Raw genomic sequence first — 9,666 nt, 5'->3', positions numbered from 1 at the left:
TAGAAATATTATGTTTTAGCACAAATACTATAAAATGGCTGAAATAGTATGATTTAGCACAAATGCTGTATTTAGCACAAATACTGAAAAGCAGCAGAAATGCTATGACTTAGCACAATAGTAATAACTGAAATAGAAAAATTGGAAAAGCAAAATGAACAGCTGAAAAAATGCTGAACATTCTAAGGCTCCCTCAAATGTAACTGTTGAATGAAAAAAAATCAGCAAAAAAAAAAAAGTATAGCAGTCACACAATCAAAAATATGGACGATATGGAAACACACAAGCACAGAGAGACACAGGATCAAATTCAGTCAACCAGTATAAATATATTGAATTTAAATCATACAATAAGATGCTCCCATAAAACGCTCTCTCTCGCCTCTCTCTCTCTCTCTCTGTCACACACACACACACACACACACACACACACACACACACAGCAGCAGCAGCAGCCAAATAGCCTGGGAGCTGCTGAATTTGAATCCACCAATCAGAGAGGCTGTATACCTTTTCCCGCCAAAACAGGTGCACCTGTTTTTACACACATGCAGCACAGAGACAGGATTTGTGCTGTCTATTTTTCATAGTGATGATTCCCCTCAAACAAATGGCTATAATTTCCTAACCGTAGGGGCTAGAACAGTCATTCTTACACCGTTTTGTTCAGAAGAGATGGGGGGATCTTAAAGTGTTGACAATTTATCATTAAAATATGAATTATTGAAGATATTTGACTTCTAATGCACCATAACTGAGTAGAGGCAAAGCGAAAACTGCCTTGACTTGCCCTCAAACAATGCTTTCTAACTCTAAATCTATTTGGAGTATCGATATCATTCTTTCACCGTAAGAGACAGCAGGCTTTGGTGAACAGTCATGGAAATTTTCAGGTCTGTGTGGAAATCCATCAAAAAGATATGACGAGAGAAAAAAGTGGTTCATTTCCAGAGTTTGAAATCTGAAGAAATCTGAGCGAGGGATGAATTTCCTACCCTCAAACAAACCCAATTCATGGCCAAATGGTAATAGGTGAGAAAGAAATTCTTGAATTGTGAGCGTCAGGAGTGTCTGAAGATATATTGGCACAAGCCTCATGTCTTAACTTCGCTGCGTTAAGGAGATATGACGATTTGAAAATGCCTCTCATTAGAGAAATCCAGCGGTGATTTTGAACAAGCTCTCCATTGACTTTCTATGCAGTTTTCAGACTTTGTGTTGGTGTGAGGAGATTTGCCAAAATTCTATTATACAGAAATACTGTAATCAGCACATATACTGTAACATGACAGAAATTCCTCCACTTAGTAGTAATACTATAACATAACACAAATGTTATGATGAGTTGAGCGGCTGGTACTCTGGTGCAGTCAGCACAATCTGGAGCTGAACACTCTTAAAACTGTAGAGATGACAGTGGACTTCAGGAGACATCCCTCAACTCTGCCCCCCCTCATCATATCAGACAGCCCTGTGTCGACTGTGGAGATCTTCAAGTTGCTGGGTACCACCATCTCCCAGGACCTGAAGTGGGAGACCAACATCAACTCCATCCTCAAAAGACCCAGCAGAGGATGTACTTCCTGAGACAACTGGGGAAGTACAGTCTTCCACAGGAGCTGCTGATCCAGTTCTACACTGCAGTCATTGAGTCTGTCCTGTGCTCCTCCATCACAGTCTGGTATGGTGCAGCCACTAAACAGGACAGGTGCAGACTGCAGCGGACTGTACGGGCAGCAGAAAGGATCATCGGCGCCCCCTGCCCTCCATCCAGGATCTGTACCTCTCAAGAACCAGGAAACTGGCAGGGAAAATCATCACAGACCCCTCACACCCTGGACACAGACTTTTTGATCTGCTGCCCTCTGGCAGACGGTACAGAAGCCTGCAGACCAGGACCACCCGACACAGGAACAGTTTCTTTCCCTCGCCATCTCCCTTCTAAACAGTTGAACTGTCACACTGCTCCCACTGCCAGACTGCAACTGCACCTTATGTACATTCTGTAGTATTCATTCCACCTCATTTCATTTCTGTATTTTATGTATATACGTTTAGATTAGTTATTTATAGTTGGTTTACACAGCTTTGTGTATGTATGTGTATGCATGTGTAATGTATATATAGATACGTGTGTGTGTGGGTGTGCGTGTGTGTGTGTGTGTGTGTGTGAATTACATTGCTGTGCTCGAGAGCCACCATCTACGGAACCAAATTCCTTGTATTTGTCTGCACATATACTTGGCCAATAAACACGATTCTGATGATTTGGCACAAAAACCATGATTTAGCAGAAATACTATGATTGAGCAGAAGTACTAAGATGTAGTAAAAGTACTTTGATTTAAGAGAAATCCAATTATGGAGGAGTAATACTTTAAAATGGGAGAAATATTGATACACACACACATTCACAGAGCCTAAAGGGAAGAGTATTTGTGCCATGGAGTGTTAAGAAGAATCTGAGGTCCATATTAGAAAAGCTGGTAAAAAGTTTTCAGAATTGTAATAAATGATGAATATGAATTAGTGGTCTGTGATAGTGTATTAATTTGTAGGGCAAAAAACATGTTGTCCAAGGTGGAGTTGAACCCACGACCTTTGGGTTGCAGACCTGTGTCATTACCAGCTGCGCCACTGGGAAAGACAGTGAGCTCTTGGGAAACAGGGTGATGAGCAGTCAGAATTAGATCGCGGTGAGAGGCAAAGAGCGACGTTTTTTGGAGTTACAAAACGTCGTGTAACTCAAAAACTAGGTGGACTAGAAGCATAATTCTTGTACTGGGTGAATCAGCGGACTAAAAAAGTGCAAAAGTGGCAACTAGAATAACTAGAAAAATTTGCATTTCCTGCGAAAATGCTGTGTGGATGCCTTAACGCTGAAGTTGCCTGCTGAAAATGACTGAAAAAGATGAAAAGCTGCAAAAATTGTATGGCGGTAAAGAAACTGAAAAATTATGCTGAAAACAAGTGAAAAAACAGAAACTTTAGCTGAAACTAGAAAAATTTGCATTTCCTGCGAAAATGCTGTGTGGATGCCGTAACGCTAAAGCTATCTGCTGAAAATAGCTGAAAAAGATGAAAAGTTGCAAAAAGTGTATGGCGGTATAGAAACTGAAAAATCTGCTGAAAACAGTTGAAGAAGCAGAAATTTTTGCTGATTGTGCTGAAAAGGCAAAAGTTCTACTGAAAAGGGATAAAGAAGCTGAAATTTGTACTGAAAAGAAGTAAAAAAGAAAAAGGTGGTGAAAAGAAATTTTGCCATGAGCAGGAAGTGAACTTGGCCTTCTTGGTCTCAAGGCGGCTACGCAACTCACTAAGACAAACTCATTCTCGAAAACAAAGGGATGGAGGGACTCACAGTTGTGCTAAAATGAGCAGAAGATGCTGAGAATCGCACTGATAAGAGGTGAAAAGAATTAAAATTCTGCTTAAGAGAGGTGAATCAGCAGAATTTATGCTGAAAAGAATTTTTTTTCTGAAAACAGCCAAAAAAGCTGGAATTTGTGCTGAAAAGGGGTGAAAAAACTGAAAATTTTGCTGAAAAGGGGTGACGAATCATAACAATCAAAATATTTTAACCAATTGATATTATTTCTGCCAAATCACAGTATTTCTGGTAAATCACAGTGTTTGTGCCAAATCACAGTATTTGTGACAAATCATAGTATTTAGCTAAATGTGCTAAAACATAGTATTTGTACTAAAACATAGTATTTCTGCTAAAACGTAGTATTTATACTAAATAATATTTTTTCTGCAAATCAGAGCATTTGTGCTGAAACATAGAAAATTCTGCCAAATCATAGTATTTGAGCCAAATCATACAATTTGTGCTAAAACATTATTTATGATTTAACAGAAACACTGGGACTTGGTAGAAATACTATGATTTACATGAAATACTTTGACTTAGCAGAAATACTATAATCAAGCAAAAAGTACTACAGCATAGCAGAAATTCATTGAGCAAAATTACTAGGATTTGGCAGATACTATGATTTAGCAGAGATAATATGATTTGGCAGAAATACTTAACTTTGGCACAAATACTATAATTGATTAGAAGTACTATAAGATATCAGAAATACTATGTTTTTGCAGAAATGCTAATCTCACTCAAATACTATGAAATAGCAGCAATATTATAATTTGGCAGAAATATTACGTTTTAGCACAAATACTATGACAAAGCAGAAATACTATGACTTAGTAGTAATACTATAACATAACTGTTATACTTCGATTTTGCAGACATACTATGATTTGGCACAAATGCTATGATTTAGCAGAAATACTATGATTGAGTACAAATACTGTGATTTGGCAATAATACAGCTTTTTAGCACAACTACTGAGATTTGACTGAAATACTATGATTTAGCGAAATACTATTACTTTGTAAAAATACGATGCTTTGTCACAAATACCATGATTTGGTTCGAATACTATGATGTGAAACAAATAGAATAGAATAGAATAGAATTCAACTTTATTGTCATTGCACATGTCACAGGTACAGGGCAACGAAATGCAGTTTGCATCCATCCAGAAGTGCTTTAGCCGTGATATAGATATAATACAATATATATTAGCAATAATATAGATGTGTAAGTATATTACAGAAATGGGTCTATTATGGTATGTTATAATGTACACGGTGTGAAGTATGTTATGAATATTCTATAACTATAAGTATGTACAGGCTGTAGTGAGTAAAAGCTATGTACAGGCTATGAACAGGATATAAATATGAAATAAAAACTATACAGAAATCTGAGATATACAGTTATACAGAAATGTGAACTATGCAAGTTATAAACAGTTGTAGGATTGAAAAATTATCATATGTACAGAATGATATTCACACAGAACTATACAGTAGTGCAGTTAGGATAATTGTGATAGTGATAAAGTGCTAGTCACAATTATCCTAACTGCACTACTGTATAGTACTATAAATACTATGATTTGGCAAAAATACTATGATTTCGTACAAATACTATGATTTACCAGAAACTTCTGCTAAAAGGTACTATTTCTGCTTTTTAGTAGAAATACTGTAATTTGGCAAAAATATTACGATTTAGCAGAAGTACTTTGATTTTGCAGAAATACTATGCCTTAGTAGTACTACTATAACATACCAGATATACAATGGTTGTGAAAACATTCTATGTTTTTAAGCAAATACTATAATATGGTAGAAATACTATGTTTTAGCACAAATACTATGATTTGGTATAAATACTATGATTTGACAGATATACTATATTCAGCACATATACTTAAACATAACAGAAATTCTACGACTTAGTAGTAATACTATAACATAACAGAAATATTATGATTTGGCACAAGTACTATGATTTAGTACAAATACTACGAATTGGCAGAAATACTGTGACTTAGTAGTAATACTATAACATAATAGATATAATATGATTATGCAGACATTCTATGTTTTTGCACAAATACCACAATATAGCAGAAATACTATGTATTAGCACAAATACTATGATTTGGTATAAATCCTATGATTTGGCACATATACTATGTTCAGCAGATACACTATAACATAACAGAAATTCTACGACTCAGTAATAATACTATAACATAACAGAAATATTAATTGGGCACAAATACTATAATTTGGCACAAATACCATCATTTGGCAAAATACCATCATTTGGCACAAATACGATGATATGGCAGAAATACTATGATTGGGTACAAATACTATGATTTGTCAGAAATAGTGCGTTTACCACAACTTCTGAGATTTGACTGAAATACTATGATTTAGAAGAAATACTATGACTCCATACAAATACGATGCCTTGGCACAAATACTATGATTTGGCACAAGTACTATGATTTAGTACAAATACTATGATTGGGCAGAAATACTATGTTGCAGTACAAATACTATGATTTGGTAGAAATACTATGCCTTAGTAGTAATACTATAACATAACAGATATACTGTGATTTTGCAGACATAGTATGTTTTTGCACAAATATTATGATTTCGCTCAAATACTATGAAATTGCAGTAATACTATGATTTTGAAGGAATATTGTGATTTGGTAGAAATACTATGCCTTAGTAGTAATACTATAACATAACAGATATACTGTGATTTTGCAGACATAGTATGTTTTTGTACAAATATTATGATTTCGCTCAAATACTATGAAATTGCAGTAATACTATGATTTTGAAGGAATACTGTGATTTGGTAGAAATACTATGCCTTAGTAGTAATACTATAACATAACAGATATACTATGATTTTGCAGACATTCTATGTTTTTGCACAAATACTACGATTGGGCAGAAATACTATGTTTCAGTACAAATACTATGATTTGGCGGAAATACTATGATTTAGTACAAATACTATGATTTACCAGAAATACTATGTTTCTGCAAAATACTATGATTTTGCAGACATACTATATTTTTGCACATATCACATCATTTTGCTCGAATACTATGAAATTGAAATAAAACCATGTTTTTGCAGCAATACTGTTTCTGCAAAAATACCATGATTGGGTACAAATACTATGTTTGGCAATAAATCTGCGTTTTAGCGCAACTACTGAGATTTGACTGAAATACTATGATTTAGAAGACATACTATGACTTCGTACAAATACGATGCTTTCGTACAAATACTATGTTTTGGTTAGAATACTATGATTTGCAACAAATGCTATGATTTGACACAAGTACTATGATTTAGTACAAATACTACGAATTGGAAGAAATACTGTGACTTAGTAGTAATACTATAACATAATAAATATAATATGATTTTGCAGACATTCTATGTTTTTGCACAAATACCACAATATAGCAGAAATACTATGTTTTAGCACAAATACTATGATTTGGCACATATAGTATATTCAGCAGATATACTATAACATAACAGAAATTCTATGACTCAGTAATAATACTATAACATATCAGAAATATTAATTGGGCACAAATATTAAAATTTGTCACTAATACCATGATTTGGCAAAAATACCATGATTTGGTAAAAATACCATGATTGGGCACAAATACAATGATATGGCAGAAATACTATGATTGGGTACAAATACTATGATTTGTCAGAAATACTGCGTTTTACCACAACTTCTGAGATTTGACTGAAATACTTTGAATAAGAAGAAATACTATGACTCCATACAAATCACGATGCCTTGGCACAAATACTATGATTTGGCACAAGTACTATGATTTAGTACAAATACTACGAATGGTCAGAAATACTATGTTTCAGTACAAATACTATGATTTGGCAGGAATACTATGATTTAGCAGAAATACTTTGTTTTAACATAAATACTATCTTTTGGCGTAAATTTCTGCTAAAAGGTACTATTTCTGCTTTTTAGCAGAAATACTGTAATTTTGCATAAATACCATGATTTGGTATAAATACTATGATTTGGCAGATATACTGTAATCAGTACATACACTATAATATGACAGAAATTCCTCCACTTAGTAGTAATACTATAACATAACATAAATGTTATGATTTGGCACAAAAACCATGATTTGGCAAAAATACTATGATTTAGCAGAAATACCATGATTGAGCAGAAGTACTAAGATGTAGTAGAAGTACTTTGATTTAACAGAAATACTATTATGGAGGAGTAATACTTTAACATGGGAGAAATATTGATACAGACACACAAACATACACATACACAGAGCCTAAAGGGAACAGTGGCTGTTAAGAGTCTGGGCTTGGTATATCTAGGTCAGTTAAATTAGCTGCACCTGATGTAATCAGCCCTTACACACACAGACACAGAGAGAGGTAAAAGTTTTCTGCAGTGTATTTCTCACATTCAGGATTCCCCTGAACAAATGGCCATAATTTCCTAACCGTAGGGGCTAGAACGCTCATTCTGACACCGTTTTGTTCAGAAGAGATGGAGGAATCTGCAGGTCTTCATAATTCAGAGATAAAATATAAATTATTGAAGATATATGACTTGTAATACACTGTAACTGAGTAGAGGCAAAGCAAAACTGCCTTGACTTGCCCTCAAACAACGTTTTGTAACTCTAAATCTATATGGAGCATCAAAATCATTCTTGCACCGTAAGAAACAGCAGGCTTTGGTGAACAGTCATGGGAATTTTCAGGTCTCTGTGGAAATCCATCAAAAAGATATGATGAGAGAAAAAAGTGCCTCATTTCCAGAGTTTGAAATCTGAAGAGATCTGAGCAAGGCACGAATTTCCTACCCTCAAACAAATGTAATTCATGGCCAAACGGTAATAGGTGAGAAAGAAATTCGTGAATTGTGAGCGTCAGGAGTGTCTGAAGATATACTGGGACAAGCCTTATGTCTTAACTTTGCTTCGTTAAGGAGATATGACGATTCGAATATGCCTCTCATTACAGAAATCAAGCGGTGATTTTGAACAAGCTCTCCATTGACTTTCTATGGAGAGTTTTGCGACTTTGTGTTGGTGTGAGGAGATTTGCCAAAAGTCTATAAATCCCACAACAATGATAGTGACATTTTCGGAAAGCCAGCAAAAATACCTACGTTTTGATGTATAATTTGTGGAAGTTGAGTGAAAATTGAGTAAGTAGCAAGAAGTTGTTCGGACATGAAGAGAAGACTGCAAAACCTTCAGTGGCACACTGGAAGCCAAGTGCATAGCAACCATAACAACGCATGTATTTTATGAAAAATCACAATTTTGCAACTCAAAACTTTAAGAGGCATAAAAATAAAACGGTAAAAGATTTGAAAAAGCTGATTTATTCCTGAATAGCCCAATAATTTGAGAACATTTTAAAGTTTGAATGGTTGTTCTACGTGAAAGTAGGAAAAAGTAGTTAAGTTTCAAAAACAAGCAAGTTTTAGCAGAATGGCAGAAGTTTCCCATTCATTTCAATGGGACAAATTAAAGGAAAAAAACGTAATATTTTAAAAAGTATAATAGTATAAAATACCAAAAGATATTGCCGGAAAGAGCAAAAATAGCAGAATGGTTTAAAATTTGAACGGTGAAAATCGGCTGAAAATTGTGGAAGTAGTTAAGTGCCAAAAAACGTACGGAAGCAACTAGAATAACTAGAAAAATTTGCATTTCCTGCGAAAATGCAGTGTGGATGCTGTAAAGCTGAAGCTGTCTGCTGAAAATAGTTGAAAATAGCTGAAGAAGCTGAAGAAATCAAAGTCAGTGTTTAAAAAGTTGTTGAAATTTAATTACGTTGCAGAACAACATTAGGTTAACAAAAATGTAATAACTTAGCGGAAATGCAATAACTTAGAAGAAACATAACAATTCAGCAGAAATGTTGTAGTTTACCAGAAGCTACAACTTAGCAGAAATAAAATAATTAAGAATAACATAAATTAACATAACATAATAAACAAAAGTAGTGTAACCTAGCAAAAATAATATAATTTAGTAGAAAATTAAAAACTTGGCAGAAATATTACAAGTTATCAGAACTGCTATAATTTTGCAGAAATGTAATAATGAGGCAAAAACTGTCAACAGATAACAGCTGAAAAGGCTGAAGTAACCTCAAAGTTACTTGTTTAACTGTTAAAAATGACCAGATACATTAGAAAAGGAAGAAAATCAGCCAGCAGATAAACTGATGT

This window comes from Oreochromis aureus, linkage group 9 (assembly GCF_013358895.1).
Source record: "Oreochromis aureus strain Israel breed Guangdong linkage group 9, ZZ_aureus, whole genome shotgun sequence".
Lineage (NCBI taxonomy): Eukaryota > Metazoa > Chordata > Actinopteri > Cichliformes > Cichlidae > Oreochromis > Oreochromis aureus.
Note: the sequence above shows the minus strand (reverse complement) of the source record.